Here is a 22,814-nt window from a genome sequence, read left to right as displayed (position 1 = left end):
TACGTAATGGATAAACCAATGCAAAACGACTATGATCATCAAGGAAGCAAATGTAATACTTAAAGCCATTGGTAGATTGAATAGGGGTTGGTCCTCAAAGATCTGTGTGTATCAAATCCAAAGGTGCAAGAACACGAGAATCAAATTTTTGGAATGGTAAATGATGGGACTTGCCATATTGGCAAGCATCACAAAAATTCAATTTATTTTTAGGAGAAATGATTACATTGCAAGTATCCGGTATACTTTTAACAGTGTGAGAAGAAGTATGACCCAATTTCCTATGCCACTGATCTAAAACAAAAAGTAAAATAGTAGCATTGTTCTTGAAGCTAGGACCACGATCCATCTTGTAAAGACCATTAGACTTGTGTCCCTTAAGCAGCACCGGTCGAGTTCTCTTGTCCTTCACAAAGCAATTATTGGAGTCAAATTCAACAACAATGTTGTTATCATCAATCAACTCAGCAACACTGTCTAAGTTCTTTTTAATAGCTGGCACTATCAACACACGACTCATAGAGAGTTTAGAATTACCACAAAGTAGAGAAGCTTGAGCAGAAGATTGAATGTTCAGTTTATGACCATTTCCAACTGAAATGTTACCGTGGTAGAAATACCACGACCATCTTGATGAGTAATGTGATTTGTGGCACCGCTGTCCATATACCAATTTGGATTAGTCACAACTTCAGGTGTGGCAATATAAGTTGAAGGTTCTCTAGAGTTATGAGCGATGTTTCCTCCAAAAAATGATTGATCATATCGATGAAAGCATTATTGAGCCATATGTCCTGGCTTGTAACAGAGTTGACAAGTTGGCTGAGACCTGTTTATGCATCCACGACTATGTCCTCCTCTTTGGCGTGTGTGATTACAGCCACGATTCGGTGGCGAGCTGGCTGTCACTGAAAGTGTGAGGAACCAGAATCATTAGTACTGATAGTAATGTTGGCAAATAAGTTACTTACTGTGTTTACACTATTCAGGTACTCAAGATGTCGTTCAAAAGTAAGAAGCCAAGAGTGAAGCTCAATCCATGTGAGATTGTCCTTGTCAGAGAGAGTAACACCCATCAGAGTATATTCAGCATCGAGACTTACGAGAGTTTGAGTAATCAAATCTTCTTCAGGAATAGGACTCCCGGCCATTGTAAGATTGTCTGCCAGTGACTTTATTTTTTACAGATATTCATCAATTGAACTTGGTCTTTTACGAGTCCTCTGTAGATCACATCAATACAATGCGATGCAAGACTTCAAATAGGCACTCATCAGATCTGTGATAGCTTTTCAGATCTGGACCGACGCCTTACAATGTGGTAGTTGAGAGCGATTTTTGGCGTCATTGTGCTCAACAACCAACTAAAAATGGTCTGATCTGTTGCGAGCCAATCATCATAATTAGGATTTGCTCGAGATCCAGAATCATCAAAGATGAACTTTGGTGGGCACACCTTAGTGCCTAACACAAAACCATCCATGCGATGTCCTCGTAAGGCAGGCAGAACAAGAGAATACCGAAGAAGAAAGTTGGATCGATCCAGCTTGACCGATCCAGATTGATTCAGACTACTGAGTAAGGGAACCGATTTAGTCTGAACAGTGGGAGAAGAAATAGTAACAACGGGTAGAGACAGAGCTGAAGCGGAGGCAAGAATAGGGCAGCTTGAACATGCCATGACAAGAAGACAAAAGTGAAGGTCCCACTGGCTAATCTGATACCAAGTTGGAAGAAAAAGACGAAATGAATAAAGGGGAAATTTCACTGTAGGACCGCAGAAGAGAATTAATCTCAAAGAGCCCCCAAAACTTTCTGAAACCTCACTGCAGGACCAAGGGGCCAATTTGATATTAATTCCACAAATGAAATGACGCCACTGGCCCTAATGAAAACTTATTTCCTCCGAAAATGAGAGATATTATCAGCGGGTGTAAAAGACGGAAGAAAGACGGAAAGGGGTGGAGATGGCGTTATTTCCTGCCTCTCCCATGTAGCGCGCCGGTGCGGAAGGGAGATAGCTAACAACCATGAGCTGAGAAAACATAGTGGCGGAGCTTCACTTTTGCAGTCCGTCCCTCTGCCGTCTTTCAGACTCCAATCTAGAGTTGGTGCAAGAGAGAGAAGTTACAAGTGTGCCCTACAGTGTTGCGTGTTCTCTGGAAGTAGCGTCAGGTTGGCGTGGGAGGTAAGATTTTGTTGTTAAAATTTTAGTTTTGTTGGTGTGATTCGGTTAGCACAGGTGGGTTGTGATGGGTGAATGAGGAAGAAATGAGTATTTAAGTGTATGGGCATGTAGGTTGGGAGTGAGTTGCAAATCTTACGGTTTTATGGTTTAAGAAATTCATGCTGATGTTGTTTTAAGTCGTTAAAGATGTGGTGTTTATGATGTTTTGAAAAGTGGGTGCATATTGAGAATAATGCATTGCTGAAGGAACATAGGTAGGCGAAAAGAAAGGGAAATGGGTGTGTGGGCTGGAATGGGTTATATGACAGGTAGATGCACAGAGGAATGGTGAAAATACATAGTATGATGGTAAATTTGGTAATTCTGGTTGTGTGCGAGAAAAAGCAATATAATGTTGTGAAAATACTAATTCTTGTTGTCAATTGTCAAATTGCTGATGTAAACGTATGTTGTGTCATACTTGAATGATGTACAGCAGCAGAGGATAAATGGCTAGCAGTAGTAGGAAACAAGTATTTTGCATCTTTCATGTTAGAGGGCACTTTGTAAAGACCTTAGAAGGGAAATTCATTTATGAAGGGGGCATCATTACTGGAAGATTGATTAGAGAAGGGATGACATATGAAGAACTACAATGCATGGTAGCTCATGATGTGTGGCCAGGGACTTGTGAATATAAAATGAAGTACACAGTTAGCTTTGACCGGGACACATTCTTGGATCTTGTTGACGATATTGGTGTTGGACAAGTAATTGAGTACAATAATGTTGGAAATTGTGCCCTAGGGGCCAATCATTATGTTTTGAACATTGTTAATTTATAAGTTTATTAATTACGTTATCATATTATTTGCATGTTTACTGTGATAACTATCCTTGGATAACTCATGGTTTATCCTAAATGTCCCTGGTCGGTCATCTATGTGGGAGCAAAGATGAAATAAGACCAGTATGACTTTAAATTATATGGAGATATAAATTAAAGTCATAGGCACATGTAAGAGTACAAGGTGTTGGACCGACCCGCTATGAGAGAGCTGCATGGGTTAAGTCATAAGCTTCTCTCATATACAAACCATGTCACTGTGCCCTTTGACCTGAGATCATCATGGATTCATACATGAGAAACGCTTAGCTTTGACCTAGTCAAAAGTCACTTTTGACCAAGTGATCATAAAGACTATGTTCAGGCTTAGTGGTTTTTCATGCGTAGGAATGTGAATGGTCAAGATGGAATTTGTCCCTCACATTCATAGAGAGACATTACTGGGCCCCTCGATGAGTGAGTCTGAGAAATGTATGGCCATACTATAATGGAAAGGTAGTTCCATTTCTATACTCAGACTACTCAGGGATCGAGAAAGTAACGGTCATGGATAGGAGGATGATGTTCTCCATGCCTCATCCATGACCAAAATGTCGTGAGACAAAAGGGACGTGATATGGTTGTATGAAAGGTTGCATCGTTCAATGATCCTCATATGATTTGGGTAGTCGTGATGTCTTGCTAGAGACCGCTTACGACTTGTGGGTCATTATAGTTAATGGCCCACTGCCAACTTCATATGGGCCTACAGGGTCGCACACAAAATAGCCCGACACGAGTTATGATGTCCAGATTCATTGAATCTAAGATATGTCCAGATTCAATGAATAATATAGGGTGGACGTGTGTATATATATAATATAAATTCGTATATATATATATAATATAAAGGATATTAATTATTAGATTTAATTTATAAGGATAAATTAAATATATACAAATTAATTCCGTCATCTCTTTATTAAATAAATAGGAGAATTAAATCTGTGAGATGGATTTAATTTAAAACCATATTTATTTAATTGTTCTCTTATCTGATTAGGCAATATTTGATATTGTATTAATTTCGGAATTAATTTAGAGTTAATTTCGAAATTAAATATTATTAATTAAACCTATATAGCATCCTATATATTTGATATGAGGAGCTAGGGTTTAACTAAGAGAGAACCAACACCTAAGAGACGGCAAAGAGAGGAGAGAGGACGGATTCCTAAAACCCTAGACGGACAGAGGCGCTGGCACGCCGTTCGAGGTTGAGGGCTACTCGTGTGGATACCGGTAGAGGAAGCCGACCGGAGTTGTCGACTTCGAACGACACAGGAGGCGAGCAGAGAGCATCCTGAACGGCCGAATCATCAAGTCACCAGGGAATCGAACGCCTAAAGGTAATGCTTCTTACTACCTGACTTAAACGCGAACGGTAGATCCGGAAAGGGATTGAAAGTTTTAAAATTTTTCCGCTGCGCGTCGTCTTTCAATTCCCTACAAATAATAGTAGTGGCTATGTTTATGTTTGTGAGAATGAGAAAGACTTCACACAAGTGTCACAGCTGGACAGTGTACAAGAGTAAGTTGTTCTCAACTGGTTTTATTAAGATTGTGTGTAGGATAAGAAAGAATATGTCCAATTTTGATAAATTGAACTGTAATACTGAATAGCTGTATTTTTTTATGCAGGTTAGATGATTTGGTTGGTACTTATGGAATGTCAGTATCTGTAATTGAATTGGATCTAGACACAGACAGCATAAACATATCTTCCGTACAAGATGTACCAACACTGATAGGAAGTGTAGGTATGGAAACATTGCCAACCCCAATAGCGGTGATGAATTCATCAAAGTGGGGAGATTTGTTGATGTCAAGAGGGCAAACCTTTGTTAGTGCTGAACATTTTAGAGAAGCATTATATAAGTATAGCCTTGCACACAAGTTTGGTTACCGGTACGTAAAGAATGATAGGCATAAGATGATTGTGAAGTGCTGTGTAGATGGTTGTCGCTGGGAAATTTTAGCATATGGTGTAGGTGAGAATAATGGATTCCTAGTTGTAAGAAGATTTAACTGTAAACACTTGCATTATGCACAAGACAACTTAGTTGTCCCTCAGAGAAAGAGGTGCAAACTTGCTTCAGCAGTCATAATAGATGAGTTGATTTCTTGTATGCACAAAGCTCCAAATGACATTAGACGGGATTTGGAAAGAGAGTATGGGTTGAGGCTCAACTACCGACAAGCATATAGGGCGAAAGAGAAAGCATTGGCAAAAATTCATGCTTGTCCGTAGGAGTCTTATATGCTAATCCCTTGGATATGTGAAAGGCTGAAGGAAAGTGATCCAGAAACGGTAGCAAAATGGGTTGCATCATCAGATAATAGATTTCAAGCTGTATTTATTGCATACGGTTGCTGTGTAGAAGGGTTTTTGAAAGGTGGCAGACCTGTATTATATGTAGATGGATGCCACTTGAGTGGTCCGTACAAAGGAACGTTATTGGGAGCACAAGCGTATGACGCGGATAATGAATTATTCCCACTTGCATATGCGATTATTGGAGGTGAGACGCTTGATGATTGGGCATGGTTTCTTGGTAACATAAAGGATATTACGGGATCATTAGAAGTGACAATAGTATCGGATAGACACAACTCAATAAAAGGTGCAGTGCAAGCCGTGTTTGGAGGAGATCGACATGCTTTTTGCTACCGTCATGTGAAGGAGAATTACAGTGCTGAGTTTTTGAAGATAACCAGGGGAAAGAGGAGGACTAGTGGACAGACAAAGGAAGTTGCACTAAAATTACTTGATTCTATTGCATACGCAAGACTTGATAGAGACTTTGATTGCAGTATGGAAAAGCTAATGGCATTTTGTCCAGAATTGGGACAATGGCTTCAAACAAATGGAGACATTGAGCGTTGGGTACAAAGCAAATTTCCTTACAAGAGGTGGGACAATATCACAACAAATCTAGCTGAATCCTTTAATGCTTGGCTTGTTGGTGAGAGGAAGCACAACATAGCTGTCTTGATACATGAGCACAGGAAAAAATTGGCAAACAAGATGTACCACAGCAAAGAAGCCATGACGAATTGGAGCAATGGTGTGGGACCTAATATAGAGGAAAAGTTTATGGATCATGTGGCTAGATCAGAAAGAATGGATGTGCAAAATTATGGAATGAACAATTTCAGGGTCAGATGGGGAAACCTAGATGTGCGGGTAAATCTTGTGTCACGTGAATGCACCTGCAAAGGTTGGCAAATGTCAGGACTACCTTGCCCACATGCATGTGCTGCAATCAAGAAGGTATATGGTAATATATATGCATATGTCGAGGATTGCTTTTTACTCTCAGTCCAAAAGAAAATTTATGACAGACTCATGATTCCAGTTGAGACCCATGACATCCCTAGGCCAGATTCCCTTCGATATGAAGATTACTCGTCCACCATCTTCCTACAACCACCATTGACAACTCGGCATGCTGGAAGACCCAGAGTTAGGAGGATTGAATCACAATTCCAGCAGAAGAAAGCATATCATTGCTCAGGATGTGGTGAAGCTGGTCATACTAGAAAGATTTGCACTAACCCGAACCCTGGGTGACTTTGTTGCTCAAAATGGTCTTTTATTTTTTTGGTTCAACACACAGCTACTTTTGTACATAAATGAGCCCCACTATGTAGTTGTTGAGTTGTTGGGGAAGTAGCTATGACAACCCATTTTGATTTTTTGGTGGTGGGTTCGATTATATTTTGTATAGTGGTGTCAATAGTTGAAAAATTTCATGACAGTAGGTGACTATAGCTGTCGCAGGATATGTTAGGCTGTAATCTGTCCACATGTGAATGGACTATTTTTAGTTGTAAATATTTGTATGTACGTTGCAAATTGTGTAATGTTACTTGCAAACGGAGATACCCCTGCCTGTCCACTAACGGATAGCTTCTTCAGGTGAAGGTCGTCATATGTAAATGGACTGATTACAGTTGTGAATATATATATGTATGTTGCCAATTGTCTAATGTCACTTGCAAATGGTATACGAAACCATACTTAGACAGCTTCTCCAGGTGAATCAGTCCACATGCAAATGGACTATTTTTAGTTGTAAATATTTGTATGTACGTTGCAAATTGTGTAATGTTACTTGCAAACGGAGATTCCCCTGCCTGTCCACTGACGGACAGCTTCTTCAGGTGAAGGTCGTCATATGTAAATGGACTGATTACAGTTGTGAATATATATATGTATGTTGCCAATTGTCTAATGTCACTTGCAAATGGTATACGAAACCATACTTAGACAGCTTCTCCAGGTGAATCAGTCCACATGCAAATGGACTATTTTTAGTTGTAAATATTTGTATGTATGTTGCAAATTGTGTAATGTCACTTGCAAACGGAGATTCCCCTGCCTGTCCACTGACGGACAACTTCTTCAGGTGAAGGTCGTCATATGTAAATGGACTGATTACAGTTGTGAATATATATATGTATGTTGTCAATTGTCTAATGTCACTTGCAAATGGTATATGAAACCATACTTGGACGCCTTCTCCAGGTGAATGAGTCCACATGCAAATGGACTATTTTTAGTTGTAACTGTATGTACCTATGTTGCCAATTGTCTAATCTCATTTGCAAATGGGCCCTTGCACACTTGTTCACCCACAGACATCTCCTTCAGTACGAGTAGGTCAGATGCAAATGGATTATTTATAGTTGTGAAAATATGCATGTATGGTGCGAGTTGTCTAGTCCCACTTGTAAATGGGCTGTCCCACACTTAAGTAAGACGCATGCATCAGGTGAATCAGTCCACATGTGAAGCCAAGTATGTGTCATGTAAATTAGCTAGTCCTCCTTGCCAATGTGAATGGACGGATTCCACGTGTGAATATAGGTATGTATTTTGAAAATAGGCTAGTTCCCCTTGTAAATGCGCTCTCCCGCACTTGTTCCCTCATGGACACATGCTTCAGCTGGACCAGTCGACATGTGAACGGACTGATTCCACGTGTGAATATAGGTATGTATTTTGAAAATAGGCTAGTTCCCCTTACAAATGCGCTCTCCCGCACTTGTTCCCTCACGGACACATGCTTCAGCTGGACCAATCGACATATGAACGGACGGATTCCACGTGTGAATATAGGTATGTATTTTGAAAATAGGCTAGTTCCCCTTGCAAATGCGCTCTCCCGCACTTGTTCCCTCACGGACACATGCTTCAGCTGGACCAATCGATATGTGAACGGACTGATTCCACGTGTGAATATAGGTATGTCTTGTGCAAATTGGCTAGTTCCCCTTGCAAATGCGCACCCTATTCAGGTCAAGGACGGCACATGTAAATGGACTGATTCCAGTTGTGAATATATGTATTGGAGTAGCAAATTCCCTAGTTCCTCATGGAAATAGACACCTTATTCAGGTGAAGGAGGACACTTGCATATTTAAGAGGACACGTTGTTCAGCTGATGAACGACACTTGTGAATGGTCTAATTGTTGTTGTTAACTTATTTGTCTCTCTTGCAAATTGTCTAATCGTTCGTGCAAAGGTCTAATCCCTGATGTAGGTTGTTCAGTTGGAAATGGATGAACATTTGGTGTTAATTCCTGTTTTGTTGGTGCAAATTCCTAATTTCTGTTGTCACCCGTACATCAAATGAAAGTAAACAAGTAGTGATAATATGAATCCATCAAAACAGTCTTCATTAACATCATTTGTATGCACAACATTTTAGTCCGCATAAAGTGTTCACAACAACAATTACAGTGCTTATCAGCAAAAACTACAAGGTAGGAATTTGATCAGTCATCGCTTTCTCTTGCGTTGTCTGTTAATGTGGTCAAGGTGTTTGGTAATAGCATCTGACTTGACGTTTCTTTGATGCGTCACGAGCCACCACAACAGCTCACACCGTATAGATGTGTATTGATCCTATGGGACAACAATAACTGTTCTCAGTAAGTTGACACAAATGCATGATGTCATTAATATATAATTCAACACCTAACGCTGTATAATAAGGCATGGTGAATAGAACTCCATCCTTCTCTTGTGGGTTGGGCCACTCTCTTAGATATGTGATGACATGAACCCCACAATCATCACTGAAAAAATGAACACATCACTATGCTGGCTTATCTATGTCGATTATAATTTATGACAAATAACTTTTAGTGAACAAAAGACTCACGTATTGTCTTGAACATGAACCGTGGGATACAAGATGTCATTGTTTGAATCTAGGTTGGCCAACCCCTCCAGCTCAGGCTTCACTCTCCTTAGTATTTCAATGAAGTGTGCCCTCTACACAATTACAAATGATTATCACACAGGGGATACTATGGTTGTCCACAAAAGTAACAGAATAATTACACCACTTACAAAAGTTTACGCCATCATTTACTGCCCCTTTAATGCTGGATCAGACTTATTCTTCTTCTTTTGGTGCTTCATTGTATCCTCACCACCACGCAGAGAGTCCAACACATAAAACTTTAGTGTGCTCGGTTCAAACACAAAGCAAAACCAATGCAATGCAAACACAACAGGTGCAAATATGTATTCACATTCAGCCAAATTGTATCCCAGGTGTTAGGGAAGTAGTTCTTTCAGGTGTTTGTCCACTTGCCATGCTGTGTGTTGCTACACCATCATTGCCTATCACAACAGTAAATTGCACAGCAATGCAAATTGTCAGTGAAGAAACTATATCGATAACTTGATTGCACAATTTAAAGCATTGATCCATTAACAGGGGATAGCACTAACTGTGAAATCTGCATCAAATATGTGTCTTTTAACCGCAGAGGCACTCTCCTGTTGGTCAGCGTTCAAGGTGTGGGCAATCAGAGTCATGATCTGTAGAATAAAGGAGCAGGAAAATTAAATTAAAATTGTGGCACATTCCATATATGGCCACTTTGATGTAACTTGAATAGGTGCACGTACCCTGTTGCTTATCCACCTTCTGGGACCCAGTGCTTGTAGGTCTGATCGTGTTGCCAAATACCCAAACATATCTACCATGACCCTACAACAAATATGAAAGTGAAAATAAGTAGTCAGTGTTGTATAGTAGTATTATTCACAGGCTGTCTTTTCCATAATAACTGACTATACTTACTCTTGAGCCTCATCTGGTTGACACCACTCAGTACACACAGTATAAAATGCATCCCTGTCACTCATTTTCACCTTTCTGCCATAAGTAGACATGTAAGGAGATTTAACTGTTGGGACTTTACATCTACTTAACCTCTTTGTGGGTAGCTGCATTGCTTTGCCTACCATTTTCCCTTCTTCGTTTCCTTCTTTCGTTTGAGCTGCCTGTTCATCTTCAGTATCCTTTTCTGTAGCTTCATCTTCTCTCACATTGTCGTTCTTGTCTTCATCTTCCTCATCTTCTTCTTCTTCTTGCTGTTCATCATCATGCGATTTGTCACCACTTTCATGTGTTTCTCCACTCTCTATAGTCATAACTTCATCATGTTGTGGCCGCTCATTTTCATCCTCCTTAGTGTGGTGTTCTTTTCCTTCTTCTTCATTGCCTCCCTGGTTAAGAAGTTTGTTTTCCAGCTTAACTAATTCATCACAAACTAAGTTTTGAATCTTGGCCATCTCATTGTTCAATATGTTGTTGAAATTGAGCCAAAACTCCTTAATGTCCTGCACATTGTAAATGTATGTCATCAAACAGATATTAAGTCTCACCAACAGACATTATCACATTGGTATTACTCACCGGATGATGGAAACTTCTACTGCTCCCCGGTTGTGTTGACTCATTCACTTCAGCAGCGGGTGGACTGTAGAAAATGCCATGTCGACTCTCCTTTTCCGCATCAATTCTCCTCTTCACAGCCTTATCATCCCAATGTCTGACGGCGTCTTTGTCTTTTGGTTCACCTCCCTGCAGAGGGAACCTTTGCAGGAAGTGCAACTGCAGAGAAAGAAAAAATATGACTCAAAAATCAAATTACATAATACATCAACAGTTTAATGTTCAAAGCATATCCAACAAGGCATATTTTGTAAGGAAATATGCAAGTACCAATAAAAGTAGATGCACCCTCTGACAACTCTAGCACTCTCGGTCTGTCCTTCCTTACTGCTCCTATTGTACCGTTTAATTTCCTCACTGAGCTCGTCAAGCACAAAGGAAGCCCAGTCAAATTTTTTCCAGTTATTTTCTGTGCAGGCCACTTTTAGCACCTTGTCACTCACACTTGTACTTCCCGTGGGACAAAGAAGAGTGCCCACTGTGAAAAGAACAAAATAGAATTCAAAGTTTCCATCTTCTTCATCACTCTTTATCTTCTCCGCAATTTGAGAATATGTCAGTGGAGTATAGTCCTTCTTCAGCTCATTTACTTCATCCTTGAAGCCATCCAACTTCACTTTGGAGCCCTTATCTGGTAACCCAAGAACCCTCCTAACATCTGTACTAGTGACCTTCTTTGTCTTCCCCCTTATGGTAATTTGTTTACTTGGGGGGTCATATGCATGAATCAACTCCAGACATAAATCTCTGGGCAGCTTATTCAAAGTAATACCAAGAAGATGACCAAACCCCATTTCTTCTACCTTGCGCTTTAAATTTTCTTTCCATTTATAAACTTTGCCACTTCCTTGAATTTTGTGGGGGAGCACCGAGTAGAAAATGGGGACACATATTTCTCCTTCTTCTTCTTCTCCTCTATCAGCTGTTCCTTCCTTCTTCCTGTACGGCTCCCTGTCAGCATCACTCATCTCCCTCCAAATTGCTGAAGCCGCATCTGTGATTGCTCCCATATTTCCATGCATCTCCTGCTTCTTTTGCTCCCAATATTCTCCCTTGAATACTTTCTAGCCAGTAACTTGTGCGTCCTTTTTTCCCATCTTCTTCCTGTATCCAATAATCACAAAGTCATTAGTTAGTACATTAAACAGCAACATTCATACCATCTAACATTTCTTGTAACATAAACCCGGAAATTGTATACACACTAATTATTATTGTTAAATCCTTAACTTGTCATACGACGGGACATCAAATTGTTACATGCAGGTTAACTGGATAATGACACCATTCTTCGTGTAAATTAGCTAACATTCATTGTCAGGCCACAAAAGATCAGATTCCAACTAACATTAAATTATGCAACAGAGGTGGTTAATTAACTACTTTTTCATGTCAATTTCCTAACTTTCACACTCCAACACAGATCAAACAATTACATCGGCGAACAGTCGAAATTCTGCTAATTGCTCATGTCAATTGCCTAATTTTCCCTGTGAGGCCGCTGCAAACCAGATTCCCACAAACATGCAATTATGCAGCAGAGGTGGTTAATTAACTAATTGTCGAGGTAAATTTCCTAACTTTCTGAGTTCAGCACGCATCAAACAGTTACACATAAGCTAAGTGGAAATCCAGCTCATTGGTGGTGTCAATTGCCTAATTTTCCCTGTGAGCCAACTACACACCAAATTCCCACAAACTTAGTGGGTAATTTACTGATTCTCCATGTAAATTTCCTAACTTGACAAATTCAACAAAAATATGAAACCGTTAGACAGGAGCTACGCAGATAATCCCTTAAATCCTCGTGTCAATTGACTAATTTCTCCTATGAGGCCCGCTACGGATCACATGCCAACAAACATGAAATTTTGAATTGCCAGTTGTTACTTTACTGATTGTTCATGTAAATTCCCTAACTTCCAAAGTCCACCACACATCAACCACTTAAACAGAAGCTAAGTGGAAATTCACCTAATTGCTCGTGTCAATCACCTAATTTTCCCTGTGAGGCCGCTGCAAACCACATTCCCACAAACATGCAATTATGCAGCAGAGGTGGTTAATTAACTAATTGTCGAGGTAAATTTCCTAACTTTCTCAGTCCAGCACGCATCAAACAGTTACACATAAGCTAAGTAGAAATCCAACTCACTGTTGGTGTCAATTGCCTAATTTTCCCTGTGAGGCAACTGCACACCAAATTCCCACAAACTTAGTGGGTAATTGACTGATTCTCCATGTAAATTTCCTAACTTGACAGATTCCCGGAAACATGAAAACCGTTCGACAGAAGCTAACTGGATAGACCCCTAATTCCTCTTGTTAATTGCCTAATTTTCCTTGTGAGGCCACTACAGATTAGATTCCAACAAACATAGCTGGTAATTTACTGATTCTTCATGTAAATTGCCTAAGTTGACAGATATATGCACACATGAGGTTGTCATATGCAACTGGTTAGTCAACTAATTCTTCACGTCAATTGACTAACTCCTATTGTTAGCCCACAAAATCTCACATTCCAACAATCAACGGGATAAACCAAACAAAACAAACTCATTTGCCTAATCCATACGACAACATTTGCCCCTCCCAATTCTTTTCCTTATTCCTGCAAAATGCCTACAAACACTATAGCAATGCAGTTAACTACCAACACTAATTTTTCCCTAAATAATTAATAACTTTCTTACTTAGCCCCCACACAAACTCTTCATGCTACACTCACAAGCTTTCGCTCACTAAATCAGGAGCATTTGCTAAAGGGCAGTTAGGGAAATGGCCGAACACTATGTGACACATTGGTAATCATTCCTGGGTTAGAACCTAAATGTCATTACCAAACACACCCACCTTTCAGTGGGTCATTCCTCCTTAACCTACCATGAAAACAAAATCCAAGAAATCTACTGCATTTAACGAGGACCGCGAAGCTTACCAAATGGAAATCAGTGACTTCTTCTCACCCTGCTTCTTCCTTATTTGTCGATAGCCTTGCAAGTTTCCTCCTTTGTCGGCCTCTTCTTATTCTCCTTCCGCTTCTAGTGATTACCACAAACCCGCAGATTGAAGCTGATGGAATTTTTGGGGGCCACGTCAAACACTTTTCGTAGATTGCGAGAGGCAGGAATCTTCCCACAGAGGTAGCACGTTCACAGTCGGGAGAGGGCAGATTTTTCGCAGAGTGGTAGCACGTTCGCAGACCGGGAGACGCAGCAGTTTTCCCAGAGTGGTTGCACGTTCGCAGAGCGGGAGAGGGAACAGTTTTCGCACACGGGTTACGTTCGCATAGAGAGAGAGCGGGAGGACTTTTGACCGTTGCTTTTTCGCCTTATTTTCAAATTTCAGCGGAAGTAAAATGAGGGGCAGTTGCATCATTTCGTTTGTGGAATTAATATCAGATTGGCCCCTTGGTCCTGCAGTGAGGTTTCAGAAAGTTTTGGGGGCTCTTTGAGATTATTTGTCTTCTGCGGTCCTACAGTGAAATTTTCCCATGAATAAATGCTCTCAATCAAAAAGTTGGTTTGAACTAAGGCAAGTCACTTGTATTTATAATCAAAGATTATGTCCATAAGGGACATAAGGGTTAAGTGGCCTAGTGCCTCATCAGCAAATATTAAAACAGAATGCACGTGATTTTATACATAAGCATAACTGATTCTAGAGCTGTCAAGATAATCTAGAAGCTATTGGAGTTTGCAAGGTATAACAGATTTGGACTCTGTGGGCTTAATGGATTTGACGAAGCTAACTTGTTTACTAACACGACCCATCACATGCTTAATAATATGCTCTTTTTTTATCTTTATTAATAACAACATGCTTCCAGAATATATTGAAGCCGGTATTGCTAGGACTCCAAAATTTATACTACTCAACAATGATATTGGTCAGGTTAATACTTTACTGGGGAGGCATTATTATTGTTATTGTTATTATTACCTTCAGTCATCAATATAAGATCTACTTATTAGCTAATTTAAAAAAGTAAGAAAATTATTAAATTACTTTAAAATATTTATATTTATCATTTTTTTCAAACTAATTTTTTTTATTTACAAATTGATATATAATCTAATGATACACATAAGTATCTCAGAAAGATCATGTAACATCTGTTATAATTAAGCAATTTAGTAATTTTTTAATCTCTTCAAATTAGTTAACCAGATCTTGTATTATTTTATATCTCTAAATTAGTAATATAGTTTTTTTTCCCCCTAAGAAGCACATGTATCTTACTAGCAGAAGCAATCATGTTCGAGATACTATCAGGTACTAATGTCAACACCTCTTCCAACGGGGATACAAATTTTAGTTTGCTAATTTATGAGGGATTAATTTTTTCCACTAGACCTAATCCCTAGTGAGGGAGAAACGACTCTGCAAAAATTCTCTGATATCTCTATCCATGACAGCCCATACTTCCTGAGCCGAGTAGTAACTTATTTTGCCCCACTAGTAACTTCCTACTGCTTCTCATTAATGAAAAGCCCATTCATTACATAATTGAATTCTTGTGTGCGTGTGTCTCTCTTGAGCTCGTGGATGATGGCTGATAGCAAAGAATAATCTCCAAGCATTTTTTAATGGAGCTTTATTCAAATAACTTAAAAATAAAAAGCCTATTTTCTCTTGAGTCTCTATCTATTCCGAATAATTCTTCATTCTTAATTTTCTGCACATTCTCTATTTATTTTTTTTTGTAAGAGATGAATTACTAGTTGTTAAAATTCAAGAAATACAGTTAAAACCAGTTGGATTCAATAAATATGTTAACAGATGTCAATTTCTTTACCAAATCACTCTGATTTAATAATTGACTATAATGATTTTTAATAATTGATTCTTTGAAGAAATATTTTTAATGAGGTAAACAATAATAAATAATCTAAACAACAGTTTTTCCACAAATAAGATATAGAAAACACTTCAAAAGTTGGGCAAGGGGTGTCTGCACTTCCTTTTTCATCCATTTTCGTCTACTTCTCATATCAGCCATAAGATTAAGATTTTAACAGTTTAGATTTCATATTTATAAAATTATGAATAAAATGTTAAATTTTCAAAAATAAATAAACAAAATCAAATAAAACTACTAAATTTTAGTCAGTATAATTCAAAACAATAATAAAAAATACTTTATAAAATTATTTTCAAAAGCATGAAATCTGGACCGTTAAACTTTCACTCTCAATAGTTGAGATGGAAAGGGGATGGAAATGGAGAGGAAGAGAAGTAGAGAGGCTCTTTGCCCTCAAGATTTCTCTTATTTGAAGGATGTAAGAACGCGTCTCAGTATTTTCATCTCCCATCATAATTGGATGTAATTGAATATTGTTAAAAAGATGGCACATTTGCTCTATAACTAGATATATAAATAGACTGTGCGATGATAATAAACTTCATTATTCATAAAAAAAGTTAGATTGTATATAGGAAAGATGATTTGTATGAAACATTATTTAGATACAAGAAACTAATTTGCACACAAAAATGATAACTTGCGTATAACGAAAGATGGCACTACAGGACTTTCAGCAACCAAGTCTGATAACCATGTCGCGGCTAAAAGTATTCAGCAACGACCTAATGTTGCCACTGAAAAGGACTTTAGCCTGCTACATTTTCAACGGTGACACATATTCAAAGCTCCAAACAATGCAGTCTCTCCCTTCTCTCGCCGGAAACCAGCCCCTGATCTCCCTCCTCTTCAGCTACTCTGTCGAGCTTCCTCTGAGAAGGAAAGCTAGGAAGAACAGCAGCGTGCTCGCCGTCGGTCTCGATCCACTGGCTCAGTCCGGTGAACTCGTCCCCTGGTCCAGAGAAGAAGAGAATGAACAGTCGCCTCATTGTGCAGCTAGATCTCTTCCTCTCTTTCGCTAGCTCGCCTGCGTCTCTGGTTCCCCAAAGAAGAAAGACGAGGAACAGTAAAAAAGCCGCCTCCCTAATCGATCCTGGTTCTTTTGCTCTTAACCCTCCATGACTCGCCGCTCTTCCCGTTTGCTAAAGCGCTGTCGTTCTCTCTAATTCCTCTGCAGTGAACTTACGGCTTCAGTTTCCCAAATCTGAACTCCTCAAAACGGTGCGCATCCGGCCAAGGCAGAAGAAGAAAACATAATAAAAATAAAAGGAAAAAAATCAAGAAAATAGACTAAAATAAAATAAAAAAATAAACTGAAATAAGAGAAGAGAAGATAAGCTAACACAATCTTAACTCCTAAAATTACTTTTAACTACTTTTATTTCTTTTAAAACTAAGACATTTACAATGAAATAATCCCCCAATTAATGCTCCAAATTAATTTCTTTAATTAACTCTTAGATATCACTCAAAATTCTAATAGTAACGCTCCAAAAATCACTCAAAATACCATGTAAAAATGCTCAAAATGGAGAGTTATCATCAATCTATAATATTAAATCAAAATCAACTACAAGCCGGCTCATTTTCACCTTCATAATGGCTCCTCACTCAAAATACTGTTCTATGAACAGTACCAGCTTAGGAATAGTAGCGGCTCAATTTTGGGCTGCGCCTATTTTTAATTTTGTGTATTGTATTTTTTTTGCCAAGTACTTTTTTTAAAGTGTCCAGATGGGAGTTTCAAAATTTGAAGTTCCCTCCATTTCAACTCTTTCTCACTCTTTGGTTTCAAAATCTGCAGGATTTCTTTATGATGCTTTTTTGACTTCCTCCCCACGTTATATACAAAGTTTTAAAGTATAATAAGCAAATAAAAATTAATATTAGAAATGTATATGATAATATAAATATAAGAAGTAAATATAAAATTACTGCATATATATTTACGGTTGGCAATAATATTAACAGTTTTAAATTAAAAATTAATAGATGCAGAAATTACTTGAATTTTAATACGGTAAAAATCAATTTTAAATATTTTAATGTTTATAATAATTTTTATCTTTGAAAATATAACAATATTATAATATAAATATTTTTTGACGTAGTAATATAAATAGTTTTGCTTACCTTTATAATATAGTAAAATTTTCAGATTTTTTTAAATGTGTAAATTTTTGGCTTTTGGAAAAATGAAAAAAAATTAATTATAACATATCCCAAAATTGACTGCCACACGCTTTCTCCTTGCAACACGCTTTCTGTAGTCTTGATAAGTCGTATACTTTTCTCCGTTGCCCTCATTTTTTGCTTCGAGTTTCATTTTTTCGTCATTTTAGCTTTAGTTATGCTCTTAGCAAGTTCTCACAGGTTGTCACCAGATGTGGACTCCTTTGCTTCTTCTGCATGGTAAATCGTCTTCTTTCTATTCTTTATTTTTTACTCTCCCTTTTACGTGTTTCCCATTGTCTTTTCCCATTCCTCTTTTTTTCCCCCTCTTCTCCTCAATTTCCCAGGTGAATCGTTCTTGCAAAACCGTTGTGGGAGCTTGAGTTTGCGGTCTCCGATGCTGACAACCGTTGGGTGAGGGTGGTGATAGATATTGGTAGGACGCTCTCATATAACAGCAAGGAGTGCTTCTGGAGCAGAACCTGCAGGTAAATCCTAGCTTTCTTCATCCTTTCACCTTTCTACATATCCTCTTCAAGTATTCCTCACAGTTTTATTTTGTCTTTTTATTTTAATGTATTTTATTTTTCTGTAATGGGTTTTCCTTGCTAAACGAAGGGTTTTTAAAATTCTTCACAAAACAGGCTGAACGTTTTTATATTTCATTGTCAGGTGTTCATCATCTATTCTCAAAGCTTATGCTTCTATTACATATTATGTACTACAAAGTCAATTCAAATCCTCCATTGTTTATTTTTAAATACTGGGTTTTAATTCTTTTTCTCGTCTAAGTTATAGGGGGGTAGCTGGGTAGGTTTAGTGGCATATGCTGATGCAGGACTTATTCCTAAAAATACTGGGCTAATTCTCATTTTGTGGTCTCATTAATGGCCCCCGAGAAGGCACACAAATGTTTTCACGAACAACGTCTTTGGTTCAAAGGTAATTATGGCTCAATAGTGCGTTCACCCTAATATTCTGCCTTCCAGTATGATTAGGTTTCTGCATTTTTCTGGTACAATTATCTTTTTCCAATGTCTTACTTCATTTTTTTTATGAGACTATCTAAGTTCATCCATCATATAGGAAGAATAGAATAAGGTGTGCTTTGCTTGGATATTGTGTTGTGAAGCTATAGGTTGAACATCAGCCTTACATTTACTTGCAAAAACTGGTATGGTGATTTAGTTTGCTTTGGTGAAGAGAGATCAAGGTTAACTCTTTTTCTGCTCTCATATCAGCATTTTCATATTTGTTGTTTTCCTTCTTGATATTCATCCAGTGTTGTTTAATATCATAGAAGGTTTATTTGGTATTGTATGATGGATGCTATTTTGTTTGGTGGAGGCTTGATGTTAATTGTCATGAAGAGTATATACAATTTAATTTGTTAATATCTGCAGTTTTAACAGTGCCTTTGTGGGCTTCATACTTTCAATTTAAGAATAGTGGTGTATTTTTTTTTGTCACATGAGATGTCACCCTTACCATAGTGTTTGTTTTTTATTTCTCTCCAAATGGATTAGTATTAATTTGCTTCCCATCCTTGCTATAGTGCATGGTTCTTGAATTAGACTATTTGGTGTTTTGTTGGAATTTGTTGAGGTGTTCTAAATATCAAAATGAAACTCACCTCTTGCAACATATAAGGTTTTTGGTATGGAATATGGATTTTGAATCCAATAGTGTACATTATCTAAGTATGAGAATTGGTACTCAATGGAGTATGTGGTTTATCCATTTAATAAACTCTTTTAATGAGCTGTAAGGTTTGAGGTGGTATGTCAAAGACCCAAGAGTTACCAAGGTCAGAGCTCATTTGTGGCATTTTGTTGCTCTTTTTGTGAGCATTATTGTTCTCTTGTATTCTGGACATATTTGTGTTGTTTTGGCCTAATGTAAGTTTGCAGTTAATGTCTCCTTTGTGAAATGTTAGACTGGAACTGGCAGGATCAGTGCTACTTGAGGAAATCGATTTGTTGGGGGTGGAGATGGAAGAATTTCCAAGTTTTTAGTAAACATGATGATACAATATTCTTAATGCATGGACCGATACAGCAAGTTTTTTTTGGGAAAAATATAATTTCTCATTATATCTTTTCATGGTTCTCAGTATTATAATGAATATCTATCTAAGCCCTTGGGACAGATTATTTATGTTATAAATAATAAGTGCATTTATGTTAAAGAAGCCTGCTCTATACTTTTCAAAAGGAATGAGTTTTGGATGTTCTTGCAATGCTGGTGCTGCAGGGGCATATTTGATGTTGTTTCCCAGAGTCTTTATATTTGCAAACATGACTACATAGACAGACACACTTCTACTGAAATTTCCTAAGTTGCCTCTTTGAATAAATGTTTACGTCCAAGATCAGGCCAAGGCATTGTTTCCTTTATATTGGAGTCAAGTTTAGGTGACTGAAGCATTGAGTCTATTGATCTTCAAATAGGTATCAGGAAGAGAGAAGAAAAAGGAGATCCAAAAGTATGAAGCATGAAAGTAGTTAAAATAGTAAGGCCGTTGGGTCTCTTTGATTGTACATAGGCTCATAAAGTATATTCATATTCATATCAAGGAACCATTGGCAGCAATAACCATGGTATTGTCTTGAAAGAATCCCTTCAAGAGCTTTGCAAAAGAAAATCACGTCACATTAAAGACATGAATATTGTTCAAGTGAGTTTGGAGGCATTTGGTAGGTTGAATTGCGTACAGGGTCTTTGACCATTGGGCTATATTTTGTTGCCTTCATGACATCCTTTTGGGGAACCACAATAATGATTGGGAGACAAAAAAGGAACAAGTTTTTACAGGTTCTTCCATAAGAAAATGTCTCTGGCTTTGTACATAGCATACCATCCTATGTGCAAGACTAATTTGCTTTTCATGAAAATACAAAAAAACATACAAGCAAATAAATGTTAAACTTTTGCATAAAAATGTGATTTAAAATGCCATTCCAAATTTGGGTGAATAGGTATGACTCTTATTGAGTAATGAAAAATGATTAAAAATTATGAATTTACCAAATATAATAATTTTAAATTATTATCATAGGAAAAAGTTATATTTAATAAATAAAATATATTTAAATTAGAAATCATAATAATGTGGAAAATTTTAAACTAAATAGTATTTTATAATTAATTGGCTTGCGACAAAGTTATAGTTGTTACTGTATGTACTGCTTATAAATAGAGGAGGTAATTTCAATATCATTATTTATATATAGAAATGTGTTATAATGTGTTGATATTTTTGTGATAAATTAATATTGTTGATTATATTGATTGAAGTGAACTCTTCCCGTGCATCGCACGGGGGTTTATATGCTAGTTATATATATATATATATATATATATTTGCCGTTATCATTATATATATATATATATGTAGACTGTGCATCGATAATAAACTTCATTATTCATGATGTAATAGTTCTGATGCTGCATTCCAGTCAATCACCAAGTTCCACTTGCAAAACCGACATCGGAAGAAAAATAAAACTTGTGGAAATGTCAGAGTTTAACACCCCTACTCAAGCAAAACACAATCACAGAACAGTAAACAAATTAATTTATTACCATGTGTGAGGCGAATAATAGAGAACTAGCTAAAAGAAGTAACAAGACAAACTTGAAGTAACAATAATCTAAAAACAATTCTTATGTTTGGCCCAAGACTTTGACAGCATATTCTGAAGAGATCCATAATTCCGAAGCCTGGCGGTTGTCATATGCTGTCGTTGCCGATGCTAGGATGAATCTGAAGCTTGAATTTTTTTCAACTACTTTTTCTTGCCTAGCCAAATAATAAGCACCATGTTATAAGCAGAACAGCCACACCTAGGAAGCCAATCCAAATCCTACGTGATACTCTCACCATTTCCAAGCAGAGTCAAAAAGTTCACCACCTGGGTTCATCAAATAGAGGCCATTAATGCAGGTGGGTACCAAGAATGAGAGAGTTATGCCCATAGCATCCACATCACAGCCTTATGCTTGAGGGGAACTCCACTTACGAGTATGAGGAGGACAGTGAGAGATGAAATGAAAGCTAAGTTATTGTATTTTGTGTAGGGAGGATGAAAATAAGGTGCGTATCTAATAGCTGATACTGCATCTCCAGGGCATGCCGAGCTATCATCTTTACTTAGAGTCAAAGAATCCAAATGCTCATATTGGAGCTGCGTTTCCTTAGCGGGGCCGGTTTAAGATGTAACCATATCTTATCTGACTTTTTGGACACGTCAGGGAATGTTGAAGATCAAAGTAAAAGGCCAATGTTGTTTCGTAGAGAGTAATATATTTTTGAAATGGCAAGTCAAGCGGCTAGAAAGGTCGGCATCATATTTGATTGGGTTGGTCATGATACAATTAAGATAAAAATAGATTTTTCTTTTTCACAAATTGATTGACTAAGGCTGGTTCTTTACTATGCAAGCTAGCTTATGCTAGATTTCAAGAGAATATATATACATTATATAAAAGAACGGGAGATATATGGTATCATAGACAGAAACTCAATTATGTAACAATATAATAGATCTCTCAACAAGTTCAACGGTAATAGATGCAAATGTATAGAAATAACTTATTTGAACTTTTCCTATGAATCCTCTATTTGTACTTAAGTTTTGATTCTAACAAGTACTCCTCTGGTTCTTAATATAAAATCTAATAGTTGAGTTGGTTTTGGTCCTAAATATAAGACTCATTTCTCATATTTATTAATTTTCTCTAAATTACACCTATAGATCCTCCTTCAACTATAATCAAGTAGAAAAGGAAAATGGAGTATTAAGAAAGATGATTATGATATTTTAAGAAAAACGTGTCACATTTCTTATAATTAACTAACTTACCTAACTTCTTTAATCTGATCAAATTAGTTAAATGGGTCTTATATTAAGGACCGGAGGAGTAATTTATCATTGATTCTGTACCATATTGGCTGC

General features: G+C 37.5%; 2 long non-coding RNA genes across 2 annotated transcripts; one reads left to right on the top strand and one right to left on the bottom strand.

The window, feature by feature from the left end:
• Positions 1 to 42: 42 nt before the first annotated feature.
• Positions 43 to 19,927, bottom strand: LOC114711825 (uncharacterized). The gene is made up of 3 exons (XR_003737174.1): positions 19,433 to 19,927; positions 15,177 to 15,183; positions 43 to 58 (listed from the first exon to the last, which is right to left on the bottom strand). It is a non-coding gene; the product is annotated as an uncharacterized LOC114711825 (long non-coding RNA).
• Positions 18,018 to 20,555, top strand: LOC114711824 (uncharacterized). The gene is made up of 3 exons (XR_003737173.1): positions 18,018 to 18,344; positions 18,695 to 18,798; positions 20,307 to 20,555. It is a non-coding gene; the product is annotated as an uncharacterized LOC114711824 (long non-coding RNA).
• The last annotated feature ends 2,259 nt before the right edge of the window (positions 20,556 to 22,814 follow it).

The sequence above is a fragment of the Neltuma alba genome, unplaced genomic scaffold, assembly GCF_004799145.2.
Source record: "Neltuma alba isolate B1F8T4 unplaced genomic scaffold, ASM479914v2 tig00011320_pilon, whole genome shotgun sequence".
NCBI classification, from domain to species: Eukaryota; Viridiplantae; Streptophyta; class Magnoliopsida; order Fabales; family Fabaceae; genus Neltuma; species Neltuma alba.
This window is presented reverse-complemented; position numbering and strand designations above follow the sequence as displayed.